The sequence below is a fragment of the Herpailurus yagouaroundi genome, unplaced genomic scaffold (assembly GCF_014898765.1).
Source record: "Herpailurus yagouaroundi ecotype Mexico unplaced genomic scaffold, PumYag 210, whole genome shotgun sequence".
NCBI lineage: Eukaryota > Metazoa > Chordata > Mammalia > Carnivora > Felidae > Herpailurus > Herpailurus yagouaroundi.
Window position 1 is genome coordinate 27,159,582 of NW_024412441.1, and position 15,607 is coordinate 27,175,188.

Consider the following 15,607-nt stretch of genomic DNA (forward strand, 5'->3'; position numbering starts at 1 on the left):
ACATTAAAAAAAAATACAGTATAGTGTAAGGCACATACTAAGTGTTCAAGAAACTTTTCCTTAGAAAATATCCCTTAGTTGCATTAATAATAATAATAATAATAATAGAGCTATCTGGAGATGTCAATGGCACAAGAATGATCATAGAAACATGGTGCACATATACACACATAATAACCCAAATACACTCCAAGAAAGGAAAAGGTACACATACTGTGATATTTAAAATAATAAAATAACACCTAGCAACAAAAACAGAAAAACCCAAGCTTCCTACATTATGATATAGGTGGAAAATATAATATTGCATGCAAATATCATGTGCAGAAGAATTTATTTAGAATTACATAATTTATCCAAAATATAAAAACCAAACTAAACAATGGGTTACTTAGGGAAATGATAGACGATTAGATGGTAGATAGATAGAGCTACAGATATGGATATAGATATAAAATGAATATTAATAAACATATCTTGATTTAAATATAATATGTAAAGGAACCTATGTGTAAGTGTATGTGCGTGTGTGTATATACACATACATATGTATATACAAAGAAAATTCAGAGAATTTTAAACACCAATTTCAAGATAATTGTTAAATCTGGTGGGGAAAACACAATGCCATCAAACAGAGATACACAAAGGGCTTCAAAGATATTAATCAGCTATATTTCCTATTTTTTTAACAGCCCTCCTGTGGTGTAATTTACATGATGTAAAATTCATTCTTTTTTAAAAATTTACAGTTCTGATACATATACTGAAGGACTTTTGGTACAGTTCTGATACATATACTGAATTGTCCAACCATCATCATAACCTAATTTTAGAACATTTCTATCACCCCAAAAAGACACCTGGGCCCATCTTGCAGTTTCTCTCATTGCCATCCCCAGATCCAAACAAACACCAACGTACTTTCTGAAGTGCATTTGCCTTCCTGCATATTTCATAGAAATGGGATCTTATTCTGTTCTCATGGTTGATGGATTATTACCATTATTGATATAGATTATGTGTTTTTATACAGAAATAGTTCATACTAAATAAATGGAAATAAAAAATAAAATCAAAATATTCATAAGCTCTCTTGTGAACTGAAATTTTTAATTTTAATAAGATTTTTAAAGTTTTATTTTCTCAATTCTGCTCACTAATACCTATTGGTAATGGATGCACAATATTCAAAGTAGCTCATAGCTTCTTAGTTTTATTGTCTGTAAAATGGGATGCATGAAGATCAATTAAGATGGTATTAAATAGAGGACATCTGTAAACTATAAAGAATCACATACGACAAGGCTCTTTTATTGGTTCTCTATTTCTTTTTCAAGAAAAATGTTTTCAGAATTGAAGATTGTAGTAATATGCTTAAGAGCAAATTGGAAATCAGGAACTGTGTGTGTGTGTGTGTGTGTGTGTGTGTGTTTTCCTTTCTTTGGTCTAGAATTCTAGATTCGTAAAGGAATATTCTGCTTATTTAATCTGAAGTTTCATACCATGGTTCTTATCTTGACTGCACATTAAAATTTTCTAGGAATACTTTTAAAAACTCAGAGGCTCAGTCATCTTTCCAGACAACATTAAATCAGAGTCTCCTACCTGGGGCCCAGGCATTAGGATTCATTGGTCTCAAATATTTTCATTAGCATTGTTACTTTCATAAAACGTGTAGAATAAATTATGACTTACATATCAACAGGCTCATTTTATCTTTAAGGATTCCAAAAGACTGTCTTCTGAAGGGGAAATTCTTTAGAGAAAAGACATTGTCAATGAAGCATTCTTAGTATATATTTCTTTATCTGAAGCAGAATGAGTGATAGAGAGTGACTCTGGTTGAATCTTGAGTGAAAGTGTTTACTTTTTTAATGTACAACCTTATATGAACTATGCTCTAGGTCACTCACTCATTTTGGGTAGAGGTGGAGTGAAAAGAAGGTCAGGGCATATCCATCAGTCTTGACGTTGAAGGCAAGGTTATTGACAAAAGGGAGCTGATCCATTATGCACAGAGCACTCCCTTTCAAATAAAATACATTCTTGTTATCACATGAGTATCGTGCACAGATAGATCAGCTGGAAGGATGCACTTATTAATGCATATCATGGATACTTTGTGTTTTATCCTTCCTTTTTCAATTGTTCTTGTCTACTTCTGATTGTAATTTTTTTTAATTTTTTTTCAACGTTTTTATTTATTTTTGGGACAGAGAGAGACAGAGCATGAACGGGGGAGGGGCAGAGAGAGAGGGAGACACAGAATCGGAAACAGGCTCCAGGCTTCGAGCCACCAGCCCAGAGCCCGACGCGGGGCTCGAACTCACGGACCGCGAGATAGTGACCTGGCTGAAGTCGGTCGCTTAACCGACTGCGCCACCCAGGCGCCCCTGATTGTAATTTTTTTAAGGAGCACAAAATGAAGATAACTTATAGAAACTTTCAATGCCAAACTTTATAAAATGGCCAGCTTCAAAAATTTGCTATAATTAACTCTTATACATACATATTAAGGCTCAGTTTATATTTTTTAAATAAAAAAAATCAAGTTTTTTTTTAAATTTTCTATACAGTGTGGTGGTTAAGATCAAGGACGCTGGCACAAGGCTGCCATTCAAATCATGATTCCAACACTTGATAACTGTGGCAAGTTTCATCACCATTCTCAGCCCCACTTTCTGCACCGGTCAAGTGAGTGTCTGTGAAACACTTGGAATACTACCCGGCACGCCTGAAAGCTCCACCGAAGTATGTGTTCTGTAATTTTCATCATACTTTTATTTACAAGTGAGGAGGTATCCCTACAATAAGAAAACAAAACCAAGCACCAGTTATTGTAAAGTATTTCAAAGAGAATCTGGAGTCTGCTGCTTATACACAGTGTGTGGTCTCAGGCTGGTGTCTTGGCTTCATTAGCTCTTTGATGAAGGTAAGTCCTATTAACTCCCACTGTTAGCCTAATCCAAAGTTACAAGGACAGGTAGCTGGCATGACACAGTGAATTTGATTATTGAAGTGACACTGTTTGTTTGTGGTATATCTATGATTGGGCTATATGCACAACAGAAAGCTCAAAGTTCAGAGAAGATAACTATTTAGTTATCTTTAGTTCAGAGAAGATAACCAGACTTTGGTGGCTCCTCTTGAGCTGAGAATTTTCCTTGTCAGAAGAACAGACATCTAAAGCTTGTTGCTTCTGCATTACTAAATTACAATTGCACTGTTTCTGAGGCATCTCCAATCCTGTCGTTGTTGGGACATGAGGCTGCCTCTCAGGTAAGTGTGGAACTCTACTAACTAGTCACTGCATTGCAGGGACCAGGAAGGACTCTTGCAGAGTACAGGCTGTGGTTTGCAGAATTGCTCATAGTATCACAGTCCTTCCCAATTGTCCTCCAGTAGAAGTGCTTTGAAAGCACCTCCCAAGTGGTCAGCCCTTTTTAGTATAAAACCCTAAATTCACTACTACTGAAAGTAAATAGACTTGATTGAAACCAATGGAGAAATAACCTTAAGATTAAAGATTTAACTAAATATATATATTATATAAAATAAAATATGTATAATTATAGACAGATATGCATGGTTAAAATTAGTTAATATGTATATTTATATATATAAATGATTACTTAATCCTAATGATGAATACATATGTATATATATATATATATATATATACATATATATATGATTCAAGAAGGAAATTATTTGAGTTTTAGAGTAAAAGCCTGTCCCCTCAGCCTCCCCTAGCCTCATGCTTCTGGTTCCATTGCCTGGCAAGAGTTTGTAAACTCCCCCAAGAAAACTATCAGGTCTTGTCAACCTCCAGTTAATGCAAGAAAGATTAGCAACTCATAATTTGGTTAAAAAGAAAAAAAAAATTAAGCTTGACCGTTCAGTGAATTCTTTAGAAAACACCACAGGCAACAACAGATGTTGGAGAGGATGAGTGAAGGAGGATCTCTTCTGCATTGTTGGTGGGAGTGAAAGCTGGTGCAGCCACTCTGAAAAACAGTATGGAGGTTCCTAAAAAAACTAAAAATAGAAACCCCACGACCCAGCAATTGCACTACTAGGTATTTATCCATGGGATACAGGTGTGCTGTTTCAAAGGGACACATGCACCCCCAGGAGCAATAGCCAAAGTATGGAAAGAGCCCAAATGTCCATTGATGGATGAATGGATAAAGAAGATGTGATACACACACACACACACACACACACACACACACACACCATGGAGTATTACTCAGCAATCAAAAAGAACGAAATCTTGCCATTTGCAACTACATGGATGGAATTGGAGGGTATTATGTTACATGAAATTAGAGAAAAAGAAAAATCATATGACTTCACTCACATGAGGACTTTAAGAGACAAAACAGATGAACATAAGGGAAGGGAAACAAAAATAATATAAAAACAGGGAGGGGGACAAAACAGAAGAGACTCATAAATATGGAGAACAAACTGAGGGTTGCTGGAGGGGTTGTGGGAGGGGGGAGGGACTAAATGGGTAAGGGGCATTAAGGAATCTACTGAAATCATTGCTTCACTATATGGTAACTAATTTGGATGTAAATTGAAAAATAAAAAATAAAGTTAAAAAAATAAAAATAAAAATAAAAAAGAAAATACTATAGCTCCCTATAGGCCAGTGCCTAACATTTTAAAATCTGCTCTATCAAAATAGAACCCTGAAACAGATCTCACTACTTTGGGCTCACAAATGCCCTTTGTTCAGATGTTATTTCTTCTTGGAACATTTTTGTTTCATTTACAGAGAGGTTAAGATTGCATGGTCAATTACCATTTGGCAAATAGAATTTGCAAGTTTCTTTTTAATTCTACAGGCTACTTTGGTTATGACTAATCTTAATTTTCAGTACTTTACTAATTTTCTACTATATTAAGAGCTCAGTCTTTTGTTGCATATAATTTGCTATCAGAATTGCACACATAATGTCAGCCAGAAACCAAAGAAATGTATAACGTATAACTACAAATATATAAATATTTCAATATATATGTATATGAACTTACATTTCCTTATTTTTTTTCAGTAATGCAAAAAGATTAAGTGATAGAGATATGACCATAATTATTTATAAGTCTTAGGCTGTCATCTTATTGACAGTAAATCAAAATGTGGATGGTGATAATATATTTTCTTCCACAGGAGTAATTTACTGAAAAAATGAAACAGTCTAAAGGAAAAAATATTAAGGATCTAGCTGCTTCTGCAGCCAATTTTGCCATATGTTAATACTGGATGTATTTTTTGACACTTGACACATTTCAAAAAATTGAAGTAATACTTCTGTAAAAGTCATATAGTATGACTTTCTGAGGTTCTGCTAACAATGTACCTACTGTAACTCCTAGATATCTACCACAGCATTAAGCAGTGACACTTTGAAGAGGCAGGGGATATTGACACCAAATTGAACCCCACAGACAGCCCCAAATTCTAACTTGGGTTGGTAGGGTCATAGTCTTCTACTTCCAAGTATTTATTGAACTGCATTACTTTGCAATTTCTTCCATTTGATTTTTTTCTGCCCATCATGAAGTCAGCCAGCCCAAGGAAGAAGGACACACATGAATTACACACTGGCCCAACAGCCTCCATTTCTAGGACTTCACTTACTTAAGGGCACCTTCACCAAACAGACCACCTGCTGTGCAGGCTAAAACAGAGTCCACAAATGAACACAAGCAGAAGCTTGACTAAATAAGGACTACCTGACTACACACTGAGTGCAGAATGCCAAACAGACAGAAAACTGTCCCTTGGGGGGACTTTGAAAGAGCAGAGACTTAATAAGCTCATCACTTACAGAGGCTGAACACCTGCCTTGGAAAAGGAAAAATAAATGGCAAAGCTGTCACATGAACCCATTTCTCTTCCTGTGGAACTTCTCAGGACTGAAGCCAATATCCTTCTACCAGTGCTGCCCATAAGAGGAAGGTGGCACAGTAGGACTGAGTGAAACTGAGGTTTCCTTAGCCCAAAGCAACATCTTCTATTAGAAGAGCTAAGAATAGAGAATGCAAATTTCTCAGGAAGCCAGCCTTATTTATTAGGATTCTTTACTCAGATTTGAACTCTGTTCTTCCAGGGCAGCAAAAAGAATGATTCTCTTCTGGAGGATATCATACACACACACACACACACACACACACACACACACACACACATGCCCATGCCCACACGCGCACACACCCCAGAGGAAATCTTTTACTGGGTATGGATATCAATGCTATGGAAACATACTTCAATTTGCTTTCAAAATTTGCAGGTTCAGAGTATCACCTTTCAACATACATTAATTATCTTTGATATTTGTTCATCCCAGTTGAAAAAAGCAGAATGAGAAAAAACATATTTGGTTCTGCTGTTGTTATTTGTACTCTACAGACTATAAAACTAGTACATAAGATAGGAAGCAAAATTATGATACATAAATGTTGACAGTGGGCCTTAAGGAATGAGCTTCTCTGGGGCTTAAAAGTAAGTCTGTCTTGTTTCTGAAAGAAAAATATTATTTACATCTTCAAAGATAATGTGGAAGTTAATTATTGTGGAGATGTTACTTTCATTCAATGTTTGCAATCTCCAAGCAGAATGATTGTTCCCAGACAGATGGCAGGAAAGGGTGACCTTTGGGAAAACAATTGGCCATGCACTATTTCAGTGTAAAGGCCTAAAAATTTTACCAAGATCTGGGGCATGACAAATCCAGAATGTAGCTGTGCAAGTGGGAGGATGAAAACTGAATACCATGAAAGTTAAAATGAAGACTTAATCTGCAGCATTAAAGATGGGTTGAGAGTCCCCTGCATAAGTTCTCAATGAAAGAGGAGTTCCAGAGGGGCGCCTGGGTGGCGCAGTCGGTTAAGCGTCCGACTTCAGCCAGGTCACGATCTCACGCTCCATGAGTTCGAGCCCCGCGTCAGGCTCTGGGCTGATGGCTCAGAGCCTGGAGCCTGTTTCCGATTCTGTGTCTCCCTCTCTCTCTGCCCCTCCCCCGTTCATGCTCTGTCTCTCTCTGTCCCAAAAATAATAAACGTTAAAAAAAAAATTATAAAAAAAAAAAATAATAAAGAAAGAGGAGTTCCAGAAAGTTGTGTCAATTACTTACACAAGAAGAGGGGGATGATATTAAGAAGAAGGTTTTTGACTTTTAAATAAAGAGAAAGTTTCCAAGAGAAGGAACAATGTTTCTTTTTTTTTTGCTTTTTATTTTTTTATTTTTATTTTTTTTAAATATATGAAATTTATTGTCAAATTGGTTTCCATACAACACCCAGTGCTCATCCCAAAAGATGCCCTCTTCAATACCCTTCACCCACCCTCCCCTCCCTCCCACCCCCCATCAGCCCTCAGTTTGTTCTCAGTTTTTAAGAGTCTCTTATGCTTTGGTTCTCTCCCACTCTAACCTCTCTTTTTCTTTCCTTCCCCTCCCCCATGGGTTGAAGGAACAATGTTTCAAAGTAGCATTGGATGGGGCACCTGGGTGGCTCAGTCAGTTAAGCATATGAGTTGATTTCAGCTCAGGTCATGATCTCACAGTTCATGAGCTCGAGTCCCACGTCAGGCTCTGTACCAACAGCACAGAGCCTGCTTTGGCTTCTGCTTCTCCTGCTGTCTCTGTCTCTCTCAAAATAAATAAGTATTTTTAAAAGTTAGAGAGAAGAAGTATATTCTGAAAATGTAAAGGATTCATCAGAATAATGGAAAATAAGATAACTTTAACTGACATAGAAGCAGCAGAAATAGGATCTTGGTGGAGGAATCACAAAGCCTCAGGGAAATGGGATTTCAGGTGTCAAAAGCCTGAAGAGCTTGAGGGTCACCATCTGTGAGGCTTCATTTGAGCACACTAGAAGAGAAATAGGAGAAATTCCCTGTTTGTGGGTAAAGCCTTCAACTCTTCCCAGGAAAGTCAGAAAGAAGGTGTATGCTCACAGGAAGTCTGGAAAACATATTTTGGATTTCATGTTATTACAGGAGGATCTGGATAGGTGAGGTGGAGATTATTAAATGTACAGGCAATATGCAAAAGACATGGAGCACCCATAGATGACCCATGTCCACTAGATCCTTGTTATTCATGTCCTTGCACAACACCTGACACAAGTAGATGCCCTACAACTACTGAACTGAATATTAATGAGCACAGCATAAACAACTATGACTTCAGATCCATTTCAATGAGAGGTTCACCTGGTGGAAAACTCTATCACCCAGGAACCCTGAGCTGTCACCCACACAGCTGTGTGCATCACAGCCAGAGGTGACCAGAGCAAAAGTGGATCTGGACCATTTCCTAAAAGCAGATGGAAATGGGAACATATTTTTGTAAGAATAAATTTATTTCTCATCAGTAGAGTCTAAACTTGCAAATGTTGATGAAGAATGTACATTATAACCTCTATTCTCTGGGAGAATAGTTTAGCAAATTATCTAAAGAAAGACAACGGGCTTCGGAGAGAAAACAAGTGGGTTATTGTGTATGTACCATCCTGAGCATGTAACCACTGTGGCTTTAGTGTTGTGCTATGATACAATACAGTTTATGTGGCTTGCAGTGGAATTTTTTGCTACACTGCAGTGCAGGTGATTTACATAGAGAAATGGCTCAGGAAAAAAAAGGGGAATCTGGGGAAAAGCCCTCGGTGGTTGGGAAAGACTGATTTCGGCATCTGGGAAGGAACTTTGGAAAGACATGTGTTAGAGAGGGGAGGCAGGCTGGAAATGAGGAACCTCAGAAGGAGGACTTCTCTCAGCTCCTGATAGCTCACTCAGAATGGTGGGACTTAGGAGTTCCAGAAAGAAAATTATACTTTTAAAAGATTGTATTTTGTGCAGCTTTCATAGGTTGTTACTGCCTCTGCTAAGAGGAATCAGGGAACTTTTGGATTTCTTCTTGACTCAGGTGTTAAAGGTACAGCAGTATCCCTATCTACTCTTACTGATGAAATTATGAAATTTTGGGGTTCAGAGCAAATGGCTAAGAATTCCTGAGCCATTTTGGGTGCAAAAAGGTGATTTTATTAAAACATGGGAACAGGATCCATGGGCAGAAAGAGTAGCACTGGGGTTGTGAGGAGTGACTGATTATATGCTTTTAAGTTTGTGGAGGGAGGAAAGATAGAGATAAGTAAGTTTCTAAGGAACTTTGATGGAAGGCTTTCAGAGCCTTGAAGGGCTAGCTGCTGTTAAGGTTACTTGTAGTCTTTAATAAAACTTAAACATTAAGGCACTAATGCAGCCATAAGTCCTCAGAGGAAGGTGCGTGTTTCAGGTGTCCATTAGTGGGCTCCAAACTGTAGGATTTAATTTAAGCTACAATTCTTTTGCCTTTGTTTTCCTCCTCCCTACCAGGAACCAAAGTGATTATGGAGGTGAGCACAGGTGCAAGAAATGTTGGGGGCAGTGTTATACCTGTTCAGCTATTCTTTTCTAATGGGGGAGACTCCTTCCACCAGTAAGCTTGGAAGTCTAGGGAATTTTTTTTTATGAAGCAAGATCATAATCCATTGACCATAACAACTAATAGAATAGTATTTATCCCTTGTAAATGAAACAAAACAAAAAACAATCAAAATAACAACTAGTATTTATTAAGTGATTTATTAAGCAATGTCAGACCCTATGTTACACCCTTTACATATTTTGAACTTATTAAATACTCCCTTAACCTCCCCTCATTCAGATGAGAATCTGAAGGTCAGAGAGGTTAAAGAAATGTCCCATGACTGCACAGGTAAGAAGAGAGGGAACCAGAATTAGCCTTGGGAGTAGTCACTGAATGCACCACAAAGTTTGCTAAAAGATGAGAAGAGGGTGTATGCTTACACTGTTCTCATCAGATTTTAAACCAATGACCTTACCAGCCTCCTGCACTCTCATGAGGAAGGGCATCCTTACACCTCTTCCTGACCCCCAAGGAATCCCCCCGCACCACCAGGTGCCACTGTAGGATTATGTTCTGCCTCACTTGCTCTGGATAGGCTCCCTTAGATGTCATGCTTGATATTTGACAGCTACTGTTCGAGCTGCATTTAACCAAATCTTAGACATTTGGTCTCTTTTTCTCTTTGGTATGCATAACTTGACTGCCTCAGTCTACTCCTACCTATCACTTTGACTTCAAGGACAACAATAGCCAGGTTGCTAAGTTCCTGGATGCATTGCTTAGAGTCCTCTCCATAATTTTAGGTGCCTAGTCACTTCCTTATTAGCACCAACAGATAAGCACTGCCTACAGAAATTCTTGTATAAGTCTAAACCTCCCTACCTTAATAAATTCCAGTGTGGCTAAAATCTATCTCAACTAGTACACAGGTAATCAATGGGAATATAATTTCTCTCCCTTACTCTCCATTAACACTTGATAGCACGAACTGGAACCCTGGGAGTAAATGAGGCAGATTACAACTGATTTTCACCTCCCACCCGGAGTCACAAACAGCCTCTGCTGATGCAGATGCAGGGTGCCAATGGCACTGAATTTACATCTTTCCTGGGGAGGAAAGGGCAGGATTAAAACTGTGTGCTTCCAGAGATTTTGCCCATAGAATATAGAAGCACAGGTGGGTGAGAGCCCATCTGACTGAGACCTTGAGAGCAGCTTCCCCTGTCCTAGGTGTAACACACTTACAAGTTTGGAGTAGATGCCCTCCAGTGATGGGGACAGTGCAAAGGAATTGCTGCTCTCAGCCCACTCAAGGCAGGCCCTGGCTGCCGTGGGCCTGTGCCTTGACTTCAGCCATGAGCAACTACATTTAAAGGATTTTTTAAAAGATAAGTCCATAGACAGAGGTGGGGACAGCAGAGTGTGAGAAAACTGGGCTCCAATTACATTCCCTGAACACCAGAGCTCAACTCTGCCCTTTGTTCAAGGCAGAAAAAGCTCACTTTGGGTTAGTGTCTAGAACCAGAAAAAAGAGTAAAGTCCCTTTACCTGCACAAGAAAACTCTAGGACAACCAAGATGGCTATAGCATCAGAGAGAAAAATTAACTGATTTTAGGCAGCAACAGTAACAGGACATTCCAGCTCTTGTGCTCTTGTTGGTTTGTCAAGGATAAACTCACTTCCCTGGGCAGTGTTTCTGAGTGCTACAGAGGCCTGATGCCTGTGCTAGAGACCAAATGAGGACAAGATATGTGAGATAGAACTTTAGCTTGAGGACCACATTGGGAGAAGGTAGGGCCTGATGACCAATCACAGATCCTTACTGGGGCAAGTACCCTGAGGATACATAAGGTAGAGGGCATTGCATGGTTGCCTAGTAGACCTTGTTTTTCCAAGTGTGGCCCTTGGGCCAGTAGCAACTGAAAATCCTGGAAACTTGTCAGAAATGGGGCATGTGAGGCCCCATCCCAGACCTGATGAAATTCAAGGAGATCCTTACGTACATAAAATTGTAAGCAACACCACTCTAGTCCAGCAGTTTTCAAACTGGACTGCACATTAGAATAACCAGAAGAGTTTCCAAAAATTCTGATTCTGAATAGTGGAGTGAGTTCTGTGCCTGTGAGGATAATGCTATGTTGATCAAAATCAAGTGCTTGGATGTGACCCATCTTTTCATACAATACCTGAAGGAAAACAGAATATATCAGGCAATAGCTAACGTACAGGAAGAGACTACTGTGTCTCTGAATATCATGGGCAGCACTGAAAGTTTTGTAGCTGATATTAATACTGGGATACTGTTTTACAGTCTCTGAAATTGACAGACAAAACCCTCATTCACCTCTATGAATGGGTTGTTCTGGAATTGATAGAGCTGCGTGAATTGGGGGCTTCCAGGTCACTCCTGAGACAGACTGCTCCCATGATCATGTTAAAACAAACACAGCCAGAGCAGTGTGTTCATTTGAAGAACCTCTTGGCCAGGTCTTATTTCGATCCTCATGAGGTCTACCCAGATAGAAGTAGCAAAGAGAAGAGCAGCAATCTCCCAGTCCTTACCTGAGAAGTCAGTGGTGTCTCCATCTCATCTCATGGCATTACTGGGACAGGTACTGAAGTGGCAGCAACATCAGGGATTGCTTCCTCCTGGCATGACTACATAGATTTGTTCTGAGGCAAAGCAACCATCAAAGATGTAGAAGAAGAAGAGTTTCCTACACAACTGAACTGTCATATTAAGTTTAGTCAGAAATCACATACAGAGTGTGCTCAATTTTCTCCAGATGGTCAGTATTTGGTCACTGGGCCTGTTGTTGGATCCACTGAAGTCTAGAACTTTACAACTGGAAAAATCAGAAAGGATCTTTAGTTCCAGGCCCAGGATGACTTTAGGATGATGGATAATGCTGTCCTCTGCATGTGTTTCAGCAGAGATAAAGAAAAATTAGCAACTGGGGTCCACAATGGAAAAAAAATCAAGGTATGGGGAAGATTTAAAGTGGACAGTGTTTAGGAGATTTGAAAGGGCACACAGTAAAGGTGTCACAGAAAAGCTTTTCTAAGGATAGCAGTCATATCCTTACTGCCTCTTTTGACCAGACAATTAGAATTCATGGTTTAAAATCTGGGAAAACCCTGAAGGAATTTTGTGGCCATTCCTCTTTTGTTAAATAGAGTAACTTTTACACAAGATGGACATTGTATTATTAGTGCATCCTCTGATGGGACTGTAAATATCTGGAATATGAAGACCACAAAACGTTCAAATCCGTTTAAATCCCTGGGCAGCATTGCAGGGACAGATATCACTATCAACAGTGTGATACTGCTTCCTAAAAACCCAGAGCACTTTGTGGTATGTGGCAGATCAAATACAGTGGTCATCATGAACATGCAGGGGCAGATTGTCAGAAACTTCATCTCTAGTAAGAAACAAGGTGGTGATTCTGTTTGCCATGCCCTATCTCCCTGTGGTGAATCGATCTGCTGTGTAGGAGGACTTTGTGCTCTCCTGTGTTAGCACAGTCACCGGCAAACTTGAGAGAACTTTGACAATTCACAAGAAGGATGTGACTGGTATCACACATCACTCTCATCAGAATCTGATTGCTACTTACAGTGAAAATGGGCTCCTAAAGCTCTGGAAACCCTAATTCTACTTTTCATTTAAAATTCACTTGGCATTTTAACAATATTTATTCTTCTAATCCATGAACATGGAATGTTTTTCCATTTCATTGTATCTTCTTCAATTTCCTTCATAAGCTTTCTATATTTTTCAGCATACAGATCTTTTACATCTTTGGTTAGATTTATTCCTAGGTATTTTATGCTTCTTGGTGCAATTGTGAATGGGATCAGTTTATTTGTCTTTCTATTGCTTCATTATTAGTGTATAAGAATGCAACTGATTTCTGTACATTGATTTTGTATCCTGCAACTTTGCTGAATTCATGTATCAGTTCTAGCAGACTTTTGGTGGAGTCTATCGGATTTTCCATTTATAATATCTGCAAAAAGTGAAAGCTTAACTTCACCTTTGCCAATTTTGATCCATTTGATTTCCTTTTGTTGTCTTATTGCTGATGCTAGAACTTCCAACACTATGTTAAACAACAGCAGTAAGAGTGGACATCCATGTTGTGTTCCTGATCTCAGAGGGAAAGCTCTCAGTTTTTCCCCACTGAGGATGATATTAGCTGTAGGCTTTTCATAAATGGCTTTTATGAAGGAAATTGAAGAAGATATAAAGAAATGGCAAAACATGGGGCGCCTGGGTGGCGCAGTCGGTTAAGCGTCCGACTTCAGCCAGGTCACGATCTCGCGGTCCGTGAGTTCGAGCCCCGCGTCGGGCTCTGGGCTGATGGCTCAGAGCCTGGAGCCTGTTTCAGATTCTGTGTCTCCCTCTCTCTCTGCCCCTCCCCCATTCATGCTCTGTCTCTCTCTGTCCCAAAAATAAATAAACGTTGAAAAAAAAATTAAAAAAAAAAAAAGAAATGGCAAAACATTCTGTGCTCATGGATTGGAAGAATAAATATTGTCAAAATGTCAATACTACCCAAAGCTATCTACACATTCAATGCAATCCCAATAAAAATTGCACCAGCATTCTTCTTGAAGCTAGAACAAGCAATCCTAAAATTGTATGGAACCACAAAAGGCCCCGAATAGCCAAAGTAATTTTGAAGAAGAAGACCAAAGCAGGAGGCATCACAATCCCAGACTTTAGCCTCTACTACAAAGCTGTCATCTTCAAGACAGCATGGTATTGGCACAAAAACAGACATATAGACCAACAGAATAGAATAGAAACCCCAGAACTAGATCCACAAAAGTATGGCCAACTAATCTTTGACAAAGCAGGAAAGAACATCCAATGGAATAAAGACAGTCTCTGTAACAAATGGTGCTGGGAGAACTGGACAGCAACATGCAGAAGGATGAAACTAGACCACTTTCTTACAAAATTCACAAAAATAAACTCAAAATGGATAAAGGACCTGAATGTGAGACAGGAAACCATCAAAACCCTAGAGGAGAAAGCAGGAAAAAACCTCTCTGACCTCAGCCGCAGCAATTTCTTACTTGACACATCCCCAAAGGCAAGGGAATTAAAAGCAAAAATGAACTATTGGGACTTCATGAAGATAAAAAGCTTTTGCACAGCAAAGGAAACAATCAACAAAACTAAAAGGCAACCAACGGAATGGGAAAAGATTTGCAAATGACATATCGGACAAAGGGCTAGTATCCAAAATCTATAAAGAGCTCACCAAACTCCACACCCAAAAAACAAATAATCCAGTGAAGAAATGGGCAGAAAGCATGAATAGACACTTCTCTAAAGAAGACATCCAGATGGTCAACAGGCACATGAAAAAATGCTCAACGTCGCTCCTCATCAGGGAAATACAAATCAAAACCACACTCAGATTTCACCTCACGCCAGTCAGAGTGGCTAAAATGGACAAATCAGGAGACTATAGATGCTGGAGAGGATGTGGAGAAATGTTAACCCTCTTGCACTGTTGGTGGGAATGCAAACTGGTGCAGCCGCTCTGGAAAACCATGTGGAGATTCCTCAAAAATTAAAAATAGACCTACCCTATGACCCAGCAATAGCATTGCTAGGAATTTACCCAAGGGATACAGGAGTGCTGATGCATAGTGGCACTTTTTTTAGCAGCACTCTCAACAATAGCCAAATTATGGAAAGAGCCTAAATGTCCATCAACTGAGGAATGGATAAAGAAATTGTGGTTTATATACACAATGGAGTACTACGTGGCAATGAGAAAGAATGAAATATGGCCCTTTGTAGCAATATGGATGGAACTGGAGAGTGTTATGTTAAGTGAAATAAGTCATACAGAGAAAGACAGATGCCATATGTTATTCACTCTTATGTGGATCCTGAGAAACTTAACAGAAGTGTATGGGGGAGGGGAAGAAAAAAAAAAGAGGTTAGAGTGGGAGACAGCCAAAGCATAAGGGACTCTTAAAAACTGAGAACAAACTGAGGGTTGATGGGGGGTGGGAGGGAGGGGAGGGTGGGTGATGGGTATTGAGGAGGGCACCTTTTGGGATGAGCAATGGGTGGTGTATGGAAACCAATTTGACAATAAATTTCGTATTTAAAAAAATAATAAAATATTAGAAATAAATTTAATCA

At 39.0% G+C, this 15,607-nt stretch overlaps 1 pseudogene; it reads left to right on the forward strand.

Moving 5' to 3' along the window:
• Positions 1–11,567: 11,567 nt before the first annotated feature.
• LOC121016215 (WD40 repeat-containing protein SMU1-like) lies at positions 11,568–13,088 on the forward strand (annotated as a pseudogene).
• The last annotated feature ends 2,519 nt before the right edge of the window (positions 13,089–15,607 follow it).